Source organism: Molossus molossus, unplaced genomic scaffold, assembly GCF_014108415.1.
Source record: "Molossus molossus isolate mMolMol1 unplaced genomic scaffold, mMolMol1.p scaffold_m16_p_7, whole genome shotgun sequence".
NCBI lineage: Eukaryota > Metazoa > Chordata > Mammalia > Chiroptera > Molossidae > Molossus > Molossus molossus.
The window spans coordinates 16,248,253-16,264,392 of record NW_023425401.1 but is presented as its reverse complement, the minus strand read 5'-3'; the positions used below and the strand labels follow the sequence as shown (position 1 = coordinate 16,264,392).

Genomic DNA, 16,140 nt, shown 5'->3' with positions numbered 1-16,140 from the left:
TATAAGACTTTCCTTGGTTGTATATGCTGTACACTTTTTTTCTAGTTTTATTGAGCTATAATTGACAGAGCTCTGTATAAGTTTAGGGTGTACAGCATAACACTGTAAATTTCTTATCCAACTTCAAGGCTTACTTTAAAACTATTTTAATGGTGTCATTTAATAAAACTAAGTCTTAAATATTAATATAGTTATATCTATCAGTTTTTCTATCATATAGTGCTTTTTGGATTTAAAAGTCTGTCCCCTACCTTTTTTTTGGTACATGCCCCTAGCGGGAACCAAATCCGGGACTCTCTGTCCACAGGCCGACGCTCCAACCGCTGAGCCAAAACGGCCAGGGCGTGTCCCCTACTCCTAAGGTCATAGACATATCTTCTAAGCTTTATTGTTTTTTTTTTCTTTCAATTTTTGTGTATTATCCATCTGGAATTGATTTTTGTGTATGTGAAAAACTCATTTTAACCATTCTTTTTTTTTTTTAATCCTCACCTGAGAACATTTTTCCATTTTTTTGTTCAGATAGAGTGGGAGGGAGATGTGAAAGGGTTACATCAAGTGGCGGCCTCCCGCTCGACCTAACCAGGGCCAAGGACAAACTGCAACCAAGGTATGTGCCCCTAGTGGGAACCGAACCTGGGTCTCTCTGGACCGCAGGCCGCCGCTCTAACCGCTGAGCCAAACTGGCCAGGGCTGAAAACCATTCTTGAGGTATTGCTCTGCATCACCACCGTGACAACATAAATCGAATTTTCACATACAGGTGAGACTTTATTATGTTCCATTGGTATATTTGTCTATCCTTGATCCACTAATACACTGCTTTCATTATTAGGGCTTCATAATAAGGCTTGATATCTGGTAGCACAAGTCTTCCTTCTCCTCCTCTTTCTTTCACTATTCTTCCTCATGAATGGTTGTGTTTGCTCTTCAATAAAATTTTAAATTGGCTTGTTCAGGTTTTCTTTCAGACACACACACACACACACACACAAACCTATTGAGATTTTATCTGGAAATGCACTGGATCTACAGATAAATTTGGGAAGACTTGACATCTTTTAGTACTGAATCTTTTAATTCGTGAACTTATTATTATCTCTTATTTGTTCAGGTCTTCTTCAATGTCTTAAAAAATGTTTTCTTCATACAGGCTTTGCACTTCTTTGATTTATTCCTAGGTATTTTATATTTGTTTTAAGCTATTGAAACTGGTATCTTTTACAAACTAAAATAATTTTTCCTGTTATATAGAAATATTGATTTTTTTACTTTTTTTTTTATTCCTCACCTGTGGACATTTTTTCATCTATTATCAGATAGAGTGGGAGGGGGAGAGAGAGAGAGAAAGAGAGACAGAGAGAAAAATCGATGTGATAGAGCCACATCGACTGGTTGCCTCTCACAGGACCCGACCAGGGCCAGGTACCACCGGGATGGAACCTGCGACTCATTGGTCTGGGGCCGGCGCTCTAACCACTTACAACCGGCCAGGGCTAGAAATATTGATTTTTAAAGAAATAAGATTTCTTAACCTTGTTAAACTTATTAATTGTAACAATTTATCTGTGGAGTCTTTCGGGTTTGCAACATACATAATTTTATCATTTGTGAAGAATAACAATTTTCTTTCTTCCTAGTTCACCTTTTACCTTTCTTGCCTTACCCCACTGGTTAAGGACAGTCAGAGGCAGCAACGGACATTGTAGCACTTTTTTTTTTTTTTTTTAGAAGAATTTATTTATTTATTTTTGTTACAGATGTTTCTCCCCCCACCCCACCCCCGCATTAAATCTATGTCCATTGGTTACGCATATGTGTAGCACACTTTTAATCACTACTAAGTCCTTCTGCCTCACGGACAACAGCTTTGGAATTGTTGGTTCCCTGCCGGAGGTCAGGAGTAAGAAGCCCACACTCCTCTTTCGACGCCTGCAGCGAGGGACGCAGATCACCCTCCGGTAAAGTCCTCTTCCAAGGCGGAAGAAGGAGCGCACCGCCCTCTGGTTGCCGCGCAACGGCGTGGTCTTGACCCGAAGTAGTGCGGCCGGGCTAGAAGCACGTGCCGCCTCTTCCGCGTGCTGGGACTACAATTCCCACAATGCCGCGCGCGGCGGGCGGCTGGGCTCCGAAGCGGGGGAAGGGCCCGGCCGGGCCGGGAGGCGGAGCGGAAGCGGAGTGCGAGGGACGAGAGGAGTAGAATCTCCACAAGCTGGAAACCAACCTTGTCCCTGACTCCCAGTCGCGTCCTTGCTCCATCCCGACCTGGAGGCTGCTTCACTAGCGCGGGACGCCGCTGATGCCCTCTAATCAGCGCCGCCCGGGAGCCCGTTGGCAGCGGCGGCGACGGTGACGAGAAGCCCCCACAGGCAAGGTAATGGGGACGGGGGCGAGAGGGAAGCGGGGGTGGAGGCGCCCCAGCCTGCCCCTCCCGCTCCACTCGCGGAACCCCTGCGGCCGGCGGCCGCCCCCCCTCCGTTGCGCCCCGCCCCCCGCCGCACCCCGGGCGCTGCCGCGGGGCGTCCGCGGAGACCCGGCTTGGGGACCGGCCGGTAGTCCCGGTCGCCGCCGTGGTGGCTCATTGTCCTTGCCCCTCTGGGTCTGACAGCCGCGGCCCCGTGGGCCCGCGGAGAACCAGCGTGGCTCGGGCTGCGTGACCCGAGCGGGGCGGGCTCGGTCCCGTGGCCGCCGGCGCGGGGGAGCGACGGACTTGAGCTGCAGGATGGAGTGCCGGCGCTGCAGCCGCGCTCGCTGCTCTCTCCTTTTGACAGCTCAGCCCTGTTCTACTTTGTCGAGGTAAGAAACGTCCGACCTGTAAGAATCTTCTGAGTTTATTTGAGCGAAATTGAGGATAATTGCCAGGAAGCAAAAATCTCAACAGATTGAGAAAAATGCTCCGGGAAATGGCAGTTTTCACCATTTGTGTTACATATCAGAATCAAAGAGTAAGACGTAAGGGGTCACACGAAATCCACTGGTGATAGATTAGGGAGGTGGGAGAAGGCAAAGCAGGGAAATCTCCGAGACTGGATAAAAAGGAAAGGGGTAGACACCTCTTTTTCGTTGTTGGGTATTGGATAGTTAAAACAATTAATAGATAATTGTGTGTGTGTGTGGGGGAGTTCTGTGGTCTGTGTTCTGATGCAGTGACTGTGCTCCGAGGGCTTTGGCAAAGGAAATTACCTTGTCATTCCAAAGGCATGTTGTAGATGGAGAATGACAATGGACAGGCTCAGTTAAGGGAAAGATTGACTTTTGTCAAGGAAGATACCAAGGACACGACTATCCCCACCACTCGATTTTAGTTAGGAACTTTTCCTTTCAGTCTATCCTATGTAGTTACTCCAGGTCGCTGAGTTTGTAAGGCCCGCCTTGCAGGCCTCCCCTGAGCTTGTTAGGTTTAGTCCGTGGCCCCTTTTTCATCCACAACTTTGAGAAAGTCCAATGCTACCTTTTTACTCCCTCTTCAAAGCTCAACTCCTGGGTGATTAGTAAGGAAGAACTGAAACTGCTTATACTCTTGAAAGTGGTGTTAAGGGTGACTCAGACTTGCCTGAGTTCCAATCCTGATGGAGCCACTGCCTGGCTTTGTGACCTTGGTAATTGAAAGGCTGTAAGCCCGAGTTTTCTCATTAATCAAATGGAGAGAAACTACACACCTTTAAGTTGTTAGGATAAGAAGGAGTATGCTTACACTGCCACTCATTCTTTATTTGACAAAAAAAATATTTTGAATATGATACTTTGATTAGCTATACTGAAGTAGTCTCTGGATTTGTGAGTTCGTGTTTTTCTTTCTTTAATCATTATTACCCTAGGTTGTAAGTGTTCTTCACTTGATGCCTTGTTCACCTTAAACCTAAACAAAGAATTAAAAAAAATATGCTGTGTTAATTTCGGTTGTTTTAAGATGGCTGAGGATGGTCTTAGGAAGTTGATGACTCTGCTTTTCTGTGGATCAGCTTTTGAGATACAAGCAAGGACTTATTCAACCTCCTGCCCTTCCCCCCAGCTTTGTCCTTTGCGGGATCCTTAGAGGAGCTTAAGTGTTTTTGGCAGAGTAAGCATCTAGGTGTTCTGCAATCCTCATGTGGGGCCTCACCATCTTTTCAACCCTGTGTCAACTTTTTTCCTACCTCTTTCTATTCGGTCTCATTAGTTAGTAATTTCCTCTCTTTGGGATTTGTGTTTCCAAGTAGTAGTTTTTGTTCTCAGGACAAGTTGATTGAATGTAATAAATTTTGTAAGGAAATGACTTGAAACATTTCACATTAGTCCTTCTTTAGTTTCTATTGTTCTTGCATTGTTTTCTCCTAAATTTTACTGATATTGATGATGAGTTTTTCTTCAAAGAAATCTTTATGGTCCTTAGTTGAAAATTTTTTTCACTTACAATGTCTGTTTTGTATTACTTTGAGTTCAAATACTACTGTGCAGTGTGTGAAATAGTATGTCCTGAATGGTGCTGCATTTAACTGTACAGTTATAGTGGGGGAAAAACCAGTGGGGTCTGATGATTGTTTTCCATGTAATATCTTTAGTGACAGATGTATTTAAATGTGTTTTTTTTTTTTTTCAGTAGAAAAGAGAACTCTAATGAATGTATTTCATAAGGATAATGGAGAGCCAGAGAGTATAAAAGTGGAAAACTTATTTAAACTGTGGGAGATGGCATATGCACATGAAGATTGCTGATTCATTTAAAAATGTGTGGCAAAAATACTTGTTTTGAAAGAAAATAATGTTTCTATGTTGGTGTTATTTAGAATAGTATAGGACAAAAGGTAATGACTACAGAAATAGGAGACCTTGGTTTTTGTCCCAGCTCTGTCACTGTCTGTGTGACCTTAGGTTCCTCTGTGGTCGTCAGTTTTCTCCTCTCTAAAATAGTGAATTGGTCTGATTCCAGGGACTTTTCTAGCTCAGACGTTCAGTGATAAGGGTTTTTAGACATTCTTTTTAACGTGGGGGAAAAAATAGATGTAAACCTTTTTAGTCATTTATTTGTGTCTTAGGGTTATATTTCCACCTCGAGAAAGGTGATACATATAAAAGATCTAGAAACTGCCACAGTCTCTACTGACCAGTCATCTCTCTCATGAGCTGCATATGCTCCCTCTGAGTTGTTGACATGCTTAGTTCTTTTCTTTTACTCAGAGCCTCAGTTTACCTATTATGCCTGCTTTATAACTCTGGTTTGTCAGTCTCCTAATCCAACTTCATTGTTTCTTTTTGTGAATTCCTTACCTTTTTGCCCCTACTCTCAACATCATGTTTTTCTTAAAGGGCCTCTTTTTGTCCAAGGCCTCAGGTAAAGGTGCCTAGTGCTAGTCTAGTTAGCTGTGGAAGGGCAGGTGGGGTCATGTGGCACAAAATATGACTGGCTGAGGTTGTGGGCAGGTCAAACTCTGTGACTGAACACCTCGTACTGCATAATATATATATATTTTTTTAATTAAAAAAAATTTTTTTTTTTTAGAGAGAAAATGAGAGGGAAAGAGAGATGGAAACATTGATAAGAGAGAACATTGGCCGCCTCCGGCATGTCCCTCACTGGGGATCAGACCCACAACCTGGGCTTGTGTCCTGACCGGGAATTGAACCAGCGACCTATTGGTGCATGGGTCGACGGTCAACCACTGAGCCACACCGGCTGGACCTGCATAATATATTTTAGATTAAGCTTTTACTATGGCATAATGATTCAATAGTTTCCCTTTTGTCTTAACATTTCTGTTCTTCTTTTTCCTCACCCGAGGCAAATTTTTTTTCCATTTTTTGTTCAGATAGAATGGGAGGGAAAGAGAGAGGGAGAAACATCCATGTGAAAGGGACACATTGAGTGGTTGCCACCCACACAACCAAACCAGGGCCAGAGACAAACTGCAACCGAGGTACGTGCCCTTAGCGGGAATTGAACCCGGGTTTCTCTGGACCACAGGCAGATGCTCTAACCGCTGAGCCAAACTGGCCAGTGCTGTTCTTTTTTTTTCTTTTCTTTTTTTTTAATGCTCACTGGAAGATATATAATATATATATATTTTTAATTCTCACCCGAGGACATTTTTCCATTTTTTCATTTTTTGTTCAGATATAGAGAGAAACATCAATGTGAAAGGGACACATTGAGTGGTTGCCACCTGCACGACCCAACCAGGGCCGGGGACAAACTGCAACCGAGGTACGTGCCCTTAGGGGGAACTGAACCCCAGTCTCTCTGGACCGCAGGCCGATGCTCTAACCGCTGTGCCAAACCGGCCAGGGCTGAAAGATATTTTTTCATTGAATTTTAGATAGGGAGGGAGGAAGGGAGGAAGAGAGAGAGATCCATGTGAGAGAGACACATTGATTGGTTGCCTCCTGCATGACCCAGACTCGGGTTGGGGATCGAACCTGCAACCCAAGTATGTACCCTTGACTGGTAATCAAACCCACACCCTTCAGTGCATGGGCCCACACTCTAACTGCTGTCAAACAGGCCAGGGCACATTTTCTGTTCTTTTTTTTTTTTTAATCCTCACCCGAGGATATTTTTTCCATTTTTTTGTACAGATAGAGTGGGAGGGAGAGAGAGAGAGAAACATCGACGTGAAGGGACACATCGAGTGGCTGCCACCCGCACAACCAACCAAGGCTGGGGACAAACTGCAACCAAAGTACGTGCCCTTAGCGGGAACCGAACCCGGGTCTCTCCGGACCGCAGGCCGACGCTCTAACCGCTGAGCCAAACTGGCCAGGGCCACATTTTCTATTCTTAACCCTGACTTACTTTACCCATGTTTTTATATCTTTTTACTCTTCAGTGCTCTAAGTCTTCTCTTCTTTCTCCAAAATATGCCACCTAAAAATGATCTGATATCTTTAGATATGATATTTCTGTATCTCAGCTGGAATTTTAGTGTAGCCTTTCTCAAGGCAATTCACATTTTAAATCTTACACATAATTAGGAGTGAGTGACTGTGTCCTGTGTTAAAATTTCCCCCCAGACGTTAGCCTTAGGCAATATTATGTAAAGAAAGTATTTTAGGAATGGGCCTTTCCCTCTGAAATTACATTCTGAGGTCAATCTGTGGAGGACTTATTTCTGAGTCTTTTTTGGAGAGAATTCCTGAACCTCTGAGCTCTAGTGAACATACTGTGTTCTTTTGTAATAAATATCTGCCTCTCTAGCAGTAAACTTCTTAGAAGACTAACAGGCAGTGATTCTTATAGTACCTTTGGCTGAGTGAGAGGGTCTCTGCTCGCTAGTTGCTGCTCTTGCTGTGGATAGTTACTTTAGCTGTAGCCATAACAGTACTTGAAGCAGAACGCCGAATCAATGCAGAAATGGGATTTGAAGGAGAGGTTTTTAAGGTAGGATTAGCCATCCATGAATGTTTTTAACATTGCTACTGAAGGTTTACATAAAAATACAAGGAAGTATTTCAAGATAGGCAATGTGAAATGCGGTGTTTTTAAATTTTTGACTGCAACCCATAGCAAGAGTCTTTATATCACATCACTCTGGCTGGTTTGGTTCAGTGTTTAGAGTGTCAGCCCGAGGACCAAAGGGTCCTGGGTTCGATTACTGGTCACAGGCACATACCTTGGTTGCAGGTTCGATTCCTGGTACCAGCAGGAGGTAGCCGGTGGATGTCTCTCTCTCACATGGATGTTTCTCTCTCCCTTCCTTCTTCCCTCCCTTCCACTCTATCTAAAAATCAATGGAAAAAATCCTCAGGTGAGGATTAACAACAACCAAAAAAGAGCTTTTATGTCAAGACTCCATAGATGCATAACTCTGTGTGTGCATGTGTGTATCTGTGTATGAAAAAGATATACATACATATATATGTAAACTGAAAGAAAAGTTTTGCAAAATAAAATCTGTAGTGTGTACAGTCTACTCTGATGGTTTCTATTTTATCTTGTTTTTTAAACAAGTGCTAGTTGCAAACTATTAAGTTGATTTTGTTTCTGTTTTTGGAAAACACTAGCGTTCTAGGCTGAGAGTTTGATTGCCTAATTTCCCCCTGCTGTTGGGTTGTCAATCCTCTTTGTGCTTCACTTTATGTTTATAATGAAAGTGTTCTAGTTTAAATATTCACTGATTCTCTGTCTTTACTTTTCCCTAATACTAAAGTTGGACTTGTATATTTGTCTTGGTGAGGGAGAAACCATTGACAATTTGCTTAACTATATAATTGTTGTTTGCTGTTTGGCAAGTGACATAGTAAAACTTAGAACAGATCTTTGGAGATTTACAAATCTCCAAAGATCTTACAAATTGGAGTGGAGACGTTAAGTCCTGTAATAAATATAAAAATAAGGAAGACAATTTCCCCATCTTCTTTGTTTTTGACACGTTTGTGTTCTTTAACAAGGAATATTTTAGAGTTTGAAAAAATTATGTGTAAAATGCTTGTAACACTTGTAAGTTAACATGCCAGTGGATTGCTACCTAGACTTTATTTTACAAACCATCTTGCTACTACCCTCTTCATATTAGAAACCGCCATTGAGAGCACATGTTTTCTGTGTAAAGATCACCATATTAAATCTTTACTCTTCCTGTATATTACCACAGGGCAACTGTCATTCTCATAAGAAAGAGGAACACAAAGCTTTCTTTGCTTGTAGGTTTCCTTCTGTTTACTTGGGATGAGTTCTCCAAACTAGCCGTTCCATGCTGGGGATGGAGACCCTGCTCATTCTCATTGGTTTGTACTGAGGAGGCTAAGAATAAGGAATTTACTGTCTGTTCCCAAGATTCTGGTCAGAAAAGAATTCTAAAGGTTTTAGTTGGAAGGTAATCGGAACTTCTTCATCTTTCTCAGATCAGAACTCCTTAGAGCAGCGGTTCTCAACCTGTGGGGTGCGACCCCTTTGGGGGTTGAACGACCCTTTCACAGGGGTTGCCTAAGACCATCGGAAAACACTTCCGATGATCTTAGGAACTGAGACACTGCTCCTCTGTCTTCAGGCAGGTCCGCCCACATGCAGATACACCCACATACAACATGAGGAACTGTATTAGAGGGTCGTGGCATTAGGAAGGTTGAGAACCACTGCCTTAGAGGGTCTTCCTTGACCTGATACCTCCTGTAGACTCCCTAGATGTTCTCACGGTGGCTCTGTTTATTTTTTCCATAGCAATTTACAGGCTGAAATGAGCGTGTTTCTGTGTTTGCTTGTTTATTTTCCAATCTCTAGAAGAACAAGGATACTGTCTTATCTTCTTTTACCTTTTACATATACAGTTTCTGGCATATAGTAGGCACTTTAATAAACATTGTGAATGAATAAATGAGCAAAGGAACGAATAAACCAAGTTCTTTCATGCTGTAAATGAAACTGCATGTGGTAAAGGTTGTACTGGAGCCTAGGCCTTTATGCATCCTTCCTTCCATTCCTCCCCCACAAGTTCTTTTTTCTAGAAATGTGTTTTCTTATCATTATATTTGCTGGTCATGGTGAAGGTGTCTACATCCAGAAGACCTTGTTTGTTTTACTTCATATTTTTTCAATTGTAGCTTTTCGCCTATGTGAAAAAGCCCAAGATCTAAGATTGCTTAAATCCTTTTTGTAGTGACTTTATGATACTTTGGAATAAAGCATATTTGAAACTTTAATGTGTCAACTTGATAATTTAATGAATACTCCAAGTTATATATCTTAAGAATTTTCTGATGATTGCTCTAAACTGCCATTACTGTTTTCTGGTTATATTCTTTTATTTTTTATTTAATTTTTCACCTGAGGATATTTTTGCATTTATCTTCAGATAGAGCAGGAGGGAGAGAGGGTGGAAAAGAGAGAAACAACGATGTGAGAGAGACACATCAAGTGGTTGCCACCCACATGACCCCAACTGGGGCCGGGGACAAACTGCAACTGAGGTACATGACCCTAGCGGGAACTGAACCCCGGACTCTCTGGTCCACAGGCCGACATTCTAACCGCTGAGCCAGACTGGCCAGGGCTGGTTATATTCTTTTAAAGCAAAAAAAAAAAAAAAAAAAAGGCTTCACTTAATGTTACGATTGTTTCAGTGGAGGTAAGGAAAGTAGTGTGGTATAAAGAAAAACCTAAATAGTGAGTTAGAACCTGTGTTCTGGACCAATACAGTTTCTCCCACAGACCGATTGTGTCATTTAAGGTAAGACACTTAACATTTCTGGGTGCTAGTTTCTTCATCTGAAATATGAGGGGATGGGATCCAGTTCAGAAATGGATAAAAATTGAAGATACTTTAATTTTACCTCAAAATTTCGATCTCCTCTGTCCCTTCACACCCAAAAAGCATTTCAGGGGGGTCACATTGCTGCTTGGGAGAAGGTGGAGTTAGGCTCAGGGATGTATTTAAAGTGAACACATCTGTGTTGATTGTTCACCAGGCTCTGTGGGATTTGTGGCAGCAGCGTAGGGCATGTTACTCTTTTTTTTTTTTTTTTTATTCTCACCCGAGGACATTTTTCCATTTTTTTGTTCAGATAGAGTGGGAGGGAGAGAGAGGAAGAGAGAGAGAGAGAAACATCGACGTGAAAGGGACACATCGAGTGGCCGCCACCCGCTCGACCAACCAGGGCCGGGGACAAACTGCAACCGAGGTATATGCCCTTAGCGGGAACCGAACCCAGGTCTCTCTGGACCGCAGGCCGACGCTCTAACCGCTGAGCCAAACCGTCCAGGGCGGGCATGTTACTCTTAAGGAACTTAACACTTAAGGAGACAAGTTTGACACACATGATTGGGTGATATGATGTGTAAATTCTGTTGGTATAAAGTAATGTACTGTGAGAGTTAGAAGATTAACATGGGCTAGAGTAAGCTAATGAGGTTTTAATTTTTTCTCCCCTTTATTGATTTTAGAGAGAGAAAGGGAGAGGGAGAGAGAGAGAGAAACATCGATGAGTGAGAACATCAATTGGCTGCCTCCTGCATGCCCTGCACTGGGGATTTGGCCCACAATCTGGGCATGTGCCTTGTCCGGGAATCGAACCCGCGACTTCTTGGTGCATGGGTCGACGCTCAACCACTGAGCCACACCGGCCAGGCAGCTAATGAAGTTTTGAATTTCTTCTGGCTAAGGTAGCATTTAAACAGATACTCTAATCTCATTTTGAGCTATTTGGAAGATACACTGCTCTCATTACCATCATGATGTGTGTCATCTTTTAGGACAGGGTAATTCTTCAGTGACTACAGGCATATCTTGCTTTGTTGTGCTTCATAGATACTGCGTTTTCATCAACATGGAGGCAAAACCCTCTACCAGCAAAAAGATTACAACTTGCCGAAGGCTCAGACAGTAATTAGCATTTTTTGCCCAGCCAGTGTGGCTCAATGGATTGAGTGTCCTCCATGGACAGAGAGGTCTCGCTTCCATTCTTGGTCAGGGCACATGCCTGGGTTGTGGCCTTGATCCTTAGGAGGGGGGTGTGCAGGAGGCAGCCGTTCGATGTTTCTCTCTCACATTGATGTTTCTCTCTCTCTAAAAAAAAATCAATAAAAACATATTAAAAAATAGCATTTTTCAGCAATGAAGTATTTTTAAATTAAGGTATGTACTTTTTTTTAGACATAATGTTATTACACACTCAGTAGACTACAGTATGGTATAAACATAACTTTTATGTGCACTGGGAAACCAAAAAATATATGTGACTCCCTTTATTGTGGTATTTACTTTATTGAAGTGGTCTAGAACCGAACCTACAATAACTCCAAGGTGTATCTGTAATACCAATGAAATATGTTGTCTACAAATTCTGAGTTAGAAACTTTTTCAAGCTTGCACACTCTGATAGCTGACTGTTACTAACTGAGTGAGAAGATATAAAGAAACATGCATGGTATCATATAAATGTAAGGTATTGTTATTAATATTGGATGAGACAAAAGACTGGCTAGATTGGGGGAGATCTTTTTGTGACTAATGGGAAATAAATTTGGTCTCTGTTAACTGGATTATAGAGGGCCAGGGGAGCTAATCAGAGGGGTCAAACCTGCAACCCAGGTACATGCCCTTGATTGGAATCGAACCCAAGACCCTTCAGTCCCTGGGTGGACACTCCCACCACTGAGCCAAACCGGCCAGGGCTAATCAGAGGTTTTATTTGGATCTAGCGAAACATCCCCTGTATTAACTCAAGTTACTCACATTGTCTAGAATTACTGGCATTGCTATATAAGTGCCTGACACTAATAATAAAGGTTAGTATTTGTTGAGTAGCATGAGTTCTCATTTATATTCACAGGTATTAGGAAAGTTCTGTTGTCCCTATAAGTGTCCAGGACATAGGGAGATAATAATTAGCTCAAGATTTTAAAGATAGAGTATATGATTTCACATGGAGTATGATAGAGAGTACATTGAGGCTGGAGCTGGGGTAGGAGTGGGAGTGCTACTTTTGGAAGAGATGACATTTGAGCTAAATGCTAAAGGATGAAAAAGAACAAGCCACGAGAAGAGCATTTACAGCAGGGGCATAGCAGTTCTATAGGGACTGAGGTCAAAGCATTCGTTGTGTTTGTCTAGTGTGGTTCTAGCACAGTGAACAGGGGGAAGTGGTGTGAAGTTAGGAAAGAGACATAAAGGTAGAAGTCAGATTATACAGGACCTAGTGGATTGTGGTAAAGTTTTCATTTTATTTTAAATGCAGTGGGAAACTTTCAGAAGGTTTTTTTTTAAATCCTCACCTGAGGATATTTTTCTGTTTATCTTCAGATAGAGTGGGAGGGAGAGAAAGGGATAGAGAGAGAAACATTGACGGGAGAGGGACACATCGACTGGTTGCCTCCCCCATGACGCTGACCAGGACCAAGGATGAACTGCAACTGAGGTATGTGCCCTTAGCCGGAATCGAACCTGCAACTCATTGATCTGCAGGCTGATGCTCTACCGCTGAGCGAAACCGGCCAGGGCTCAAAAGGTTTTTAAACAGGAGCGATGTAATATGACTTTGTGTGTGTATATGGTAAAATATACATGACATAAAGTGTACCATGTTGACAATTAAAAAAAAAAATGGTTTCATTGATTTTTTTAGAGAGAGAGGAGGGAGAGATAGAAACATCTATGTGAGAGAAATACATCAATCTGCTGCCTCTTGCACGCCGCCTACTGGGGATCAAGTCTGCAACCCAGGCATGTACCCTGACCAGGAATCGAACTGGGACCTCTCAGTCTATGGGACGACATGCAATCCACTGAGCCACACCAGCTGGGCAACCATGTTAACTATGTTTTTTTTTTTTTATCCTCACCCGAGGACATTTTTGCATTTATCTTCAGATAGAACAGGAGGGGGTGACGGGGGAAGAGAGAGATAGAAACATCGATGTGAGAGAGACACATCGACTGGTTGCCACCCACACATCCCCAGCCGGGGCCGGGGACAAACTGCAACGTGCCCTTAGCAGGAACCAAACCTGGGATTCTCTGGTCCACAGGCCAATGCTCTAACTGCTGAGCCAAACCGGCCAGGGCCATGCTAACTATTTTTAAGTGTACAATTCAGTGGCATTAAGTATAGTCACATTGTCTTGTAGCCATCACCACTGTACATCTCCAGAACTTCATCATCCCAAAATAAATTTTAACCGTAACTCTGCATTCTCCTACTTCTCCAGCCCCCGGTAATCACCATTCTACTTTCTTTCCTATGGATCAGACTATTGTAGCTACCTATGTTAATTGTGAATGGCACCAGATGTTAGACCTTGGTCCTTGAATTATGGCTAAAAGAGAATTCAGAGCTGAGAGAAAGAGAGAGAGAGCTCGCGCGCGCGCTAGTACTGAGTTCCTTGCCTTATAGGTTTTTATTATTTTTATTTTTTAATTGAATTTGTTGGGGTAACATTGGTTAACAAAATTATATAGGTTTCAGGTGCACAGTTCTACAACATATTATCTGTACACTCCCAAGTCATGTCTCCTTTCATCACCATTTATTCCCCCTATACCTTCCGCTACCTTCCCCCACCCTTTATTAATCCTCACACCATTGTCTGTGTCCATGAATTTTTTTCTCTCTCTTTTTTTTCTTAATACCTCCACCCCAACTCCAGCACATCAACCCCTACCCCTTCCCACTGCTGTCAGCTTCCTCTCTATGGGTCTGTCTCTATTCTACTTGATAGTTCATTTGTTCATTAGATTCCACATATGAGTGAAATCATGTGGTCCTTGCCTTTCTCTGACTAGCTTATTTCACTTAGCATAATAGTTAAAGGCAGACATGTTAGGGGTGGTCTTAGGGGAGTATCTCAGTAAAATGTTCATTAGCTTCCCAGGTGTGTCCTTTTAGGGTTATGGTCCCTACTATTTGGTTGTTGCCAGGGCAGGGAGTCATTAGTCATCTGAACTGGTCCTGATGTCAGCCATGGTGTGTTGGTATAGATTCCTCTCTATCTCCTGTGATAAGAACGTTCTTACGTTCTCACAGGAAATTCAGGTCTTACTTTTAGGTAGAAAGGGGGAGGGCAGGGAGCCCTTCCTGTATCTGCTGGTTCTCAAATTATCCTCAGCTCAAAATAATCCATATACTAAAGTGACATGTTTTGAGGTGGCATAGTCTGATGCCCTTCCTAACCATACTAATATATGTGAAGTGGTGTTTCATTGTGGTTTTAATTTGTATTTCACTAATCACTAATCACTAATGGTTAGTGATTTGAACATATTTTCATCTGCTTTTTGGTCATTTGCATGTTTCCTTTGGAGAAATGTTCAGATTGTGACTATTCGAATCATGACTTTTGTTTTTGAAACATTTTAGCTGCAGGGAGGACAATGGCTTGAAGTGGGGTTGCAGAGATCTGGGAAACCACTTAAGAAGCAGCTGCAGGAATCCTTGTGGAGATAATGGTACTTGGACCATGCTCTTGTTACCCTTCTTCAGGTCTAGTACTCTACAGATACTTCATTTTAAGTGTGTCTCTTCTACGTAATTCTTGTATCTTTGGGCCATATGGACTGTAATTCCTTTTGTAATTTCTGCTGTTGGGTGAGAACTTTCCCCTGGGAATCCTAAAATATTTTGGAATCTATCTTAATAATGATGAAGGTTTAACAATAAAAATTAACTCATAATTTTTATAAATTTTTATAATTTAAATCATAAATTAAATTATGATTTAATTTAAATCATAAATTAAGTTATGATTTAATTTTTGCCTTTAAAATCTCTCCAGTTGTGCCCAGCCATTGTGGCTCAGTTGGTTGAGTGTCGTCCCATGCACCAAGAGGTTGCTGGTTTGATTCCTGGTCAGGACACATGCCCAGGTTGCAGCTCGATCCCAGTAGGGAGCATGCAGGAGACAGCCAATTGATGTTTCTCTCTCATCTATTTTTCTCTCTCTCCCTCTTTCCCTAAAATCAATGTAAACACTTGTGTGTGTGTGTGCGTGTGTGTGTGTGTTATTTGCAACAGATTTGAAGTTTTATTTTTATTTTTTTTATCCTCACCCGAGGATATGTTTCCATTTTTTGTTCAGATAGAGTGGGAGGGAGAGAGAGGACGAGAGAGAGAGAGAAACATCGATGTGAAAGGGACACATCGAGTGGCTGCCACCCGCGCGACCAACCAGGGCCGGGAACAAACTGCAACCGAGGTACATGCCCTTAGCGGGAACCGAACCCGGGTCTCTCCGGACCGCAGGCCGACGCTCTAACCGCTGAGCCAAACCGGCCAGGGCTGAAGTTTTATTTTTTAAGTGACTAGTAGACAATGACTGTAGTGGCCTGGAAGGGGATTAAAACATTTTTAGGTTGCGGACTGTTTTGGTATAAGAAGGACTCTAATAAATTCTATGCTAGATGGTAGCCATAAGTCCCCAGCTACATTATAGACATTTTACTAAAGGTTTCTACTTATTGTCTTCATCCTGACCTATGTGGCCTTCTAGGAGCTGGATCAGTACTTGAAACATAAAGAAAAATCAGGAGGTTCAAAGTGCCAGTTCCTCTGTCATTTGCAACTTTGAACATTGTACAGAAATAAGACATTGAACCCTTTCTTTTCTGAAGATTGAATCTAAGAATTATTTCTCTTTAAAAGTAATGTAACGTAAATTACCTTTAGTTGCTAAAGAATTTACAGCTTCTTATCTGCTGTTTTTCCCTATATGATATCACAGAACTACCTCTCATAGAA

General features: G+C 42.3%; 1 protein-coding gene across 4 annotated transcripts in view; it reads left to right on the top strand.

Moving 5' to 3' along the window:
* The first annotated feature begins 2,216 nt into the window (after nt 1–2,216).
* Nucleotides 2,217–16,140, top strand: part of CCDC126 (coiled-coil domain containing 126) — a 39,875-nt gene continuing 25,951 nt past the window's right edge. The window contains exons 1-2 of one of the 4 annotated variants that reach the window (XM_036247510.1): nt 2,356–2,374; nt 14,764–14,852. The gene's annotated coding sequence lies outside the window, so the exon portion shown is untranslated. Of the gene's footprint in view, nt 2,375–2,771; nt 2,797–14,763; nt 14,853–16,140 lie in introns of those variants that run through there. The other 3 variants (XM_036247508.1, XM_036247512.1, XM_036247513.1) reach the window with 3 other exon arrangements.